Below are 2,450 nucleotides of genomic sequence, written 5' to 3' on the forward strand. Positions count from 1 at the left end.
AACCATTCGGCCACTGTGGCCAGCAGACAGACTATACCTCATCAGTATTTCCTGTCCAATTCACTAATGTGAGTAAACAAAATAACTTCACTGAGTCCATGTGCATATAGGAAGTTATTTTCAGGTCATTAGATGAGTACTTATTTGCAGTTATTAAGTGACCTATCATGTAAACATGGAGCTATCAACTGACTACCACACTGAAGAGCTACCCCAAGTGTAACATGATGTCGTTATTCATTCAATGACATCAGTTTCTTGTCTCAACTATCAATGGCTAAAATACTTTTCAAAACTTGAGGGTCATCAAATGCAGCCTCTCAGCTCAGCTCTACCTGCATCTGAAGATGCCCAGAGGCTAAAATGGGCTCCCTAAAACTAAAAACTAAACTCTGTCTCAACAGACCTTGGAAGACCTAATGGTACTGATCAGCTGCTGTGTCATCCTTAGCCCACAGGCATCAGTGGATGCGGATATGGAGGGGCATGTGATCAACACACCACTCTCCTGGCTATATGTCAGTTGAGACTAGAGCTGCTACTTCACAGTCAAGTAGCTCCTCAGTTTGCCTCACAAGGGCTGAGTGCACCTCACTTGCCAACAGCACTTCGCACACCGCTTGGTCACCCATCCAAGTACTAGCCCAGCCCGACAGTGCTTAACTTTGATGACCTGACAGGAACCAGTGTTATCACTGCGGCAAGGCTGTTGGCCTAAATTGGATCCCTCTGCAACATAAATAGATTATCTAGTTGTTATGGAACTTCAGATATTTCAACATATGTCAAGCAATGCCATACACTAGATTACTGTTCTAGATTTGACAGTAATCAGTCCTATTCCAACAGACATATTCTCACTCACCTTCTGAAAGACACTGTTGATGTGTGGTGAGTAGCACCTCTCAGTTCAACCCATTCTACAAGTGCCACCCATATCTCAATGGAAGAGATATATGCAAACTACCAGTAACACAATTAGTGGTGAGAGAAGTGCAGTAACTTTCAGATCATTCATTAACTCACCACCAAGTGACTATACAACATGATTAAATGGTTTTACAATATGCTGTCAATGACAGGCAGCAGCAACAGGCTACATTTGCCAATCCAATCCCTTTCCCAGAAACATTACAAAGGTCACTGACAGCATCATGTTTACAAATTAGTACTTCTCAGTCATTGTTTTTGGAACATATTTTACAAAAAGCTTCTTTTAGTAACTATAAATAAGTACTCACTTAATAAACTGAAAATAACTCCACTGCATAAATAAGAGCTCAGTGAAATTATTTTGTCTACTTACATCAGAGAACTGGAGAGGAAATCCTGGGGACATACAATCTGTCAAACTGAAAAGTGAGCAGTGCTCATTGTGGTGGAAGTCACCTTTCCTAGAAGAATACAACAGCTACCATACAGGACGAGTAAATCAGTTTCTCCTATAGCAGTGTAGAACAGTTTGCAGAGATTTACATTGGATATGACCATATGTTTTTCCTGTGTTTGTATGATTAGCAATTCATATCTGTATTCCATATAGTGTTAACACACTTTGTGGTGAATACACATTCCTGAGGACTGTCACCAGTGGTTCATAAGGCAATTCCAGATGAGTCAATATAACTTTGTGAAATACCCGGTAGTTGCTTTGTCTGACATATTGAGGTAGAGAGAATGGATAATTGCCCACTCACTTTCCATTTTGCAGATGTATGAAGGAAGGAATTGCTTGACCATAATCTGGGGACCCACCTCTCCACACTGTTACAAAACCAGAACACAATTTACCTCTTGATCTAGTTCAGCTGCACATTGGATGTGGTACACACATTTAATATTTGCTCTTAGCTCACTCCATTTAACAATAATCATCAATTTTATACCATTAAAATACCATTTTCAATAGTCTGCAATATTTTCAGCCCATGCAATGTGAAAACTATTAATCCTAGAAAAAAATAGGACCTTTTTGTAGGAAACTGAATGTAGTTTGATTTTGTACTGGGAAACATTTTCACTAGATGCTGTAGTCTTTGAGATATTTGAGAGAAACATAAAAATGTTTACTTCACATGCCCCCACCTTCACGCTTACATCCCACTAGTCAAGATTTTTAGTACATTGTTAATGACCTCCATCACAGTACAAAAATTTGCAACTAAATTAATCTTTTCCTCCAGTCAACATTTTTTGGTCTTCATTGACTGGGCTATTCCATGCCATTGCTATTCCATTGCTGACACAATGAATATTTCATCTTCTTTATACTTCACAAATTCTTTTTTCTGGTTTGGTATTATCCTTACTAATGACAGCATCATCTTTTGTGGAACTGCATATTTTACTCCTGATAGTATGCTCTGGTATGGTCCATCAATACAGGTCAATGATGGTGTAGTAGTTTACACCTTCTTTAACTGTGCTACAAATTTCATTACTTACATTTT

General features: G+C 38.8%; 1 pseudogene; it reads right to left on the minus strand.

Moving 5' to 3' along the window:
• Positions 1-596: 596 nt before the first annotated feature.
• Positions 597-714, minus strand: LOC124796931 (annotated as a pseudogene).
• Between the last annotated feature and the right edge of the window lie 1,736 nt (positions 715-2,450).

The sequence above is a fragment of the Schistocerca piceifrons genome, chromosome 4, assembly GCF_021461385.2.
Source record: "Schistocerca piceifrons isolate TAMUIC-IGC-003096 chromosome 4, iqSchPice1.1, whole genome shotgun sequence".
NCBI classification, from domain to species: Eukaryota; Metazoa; Arthropoda; class Insecta; order Orthoptera; family Acrididae; genus Schistocerca; species Schistocerca piceifrons.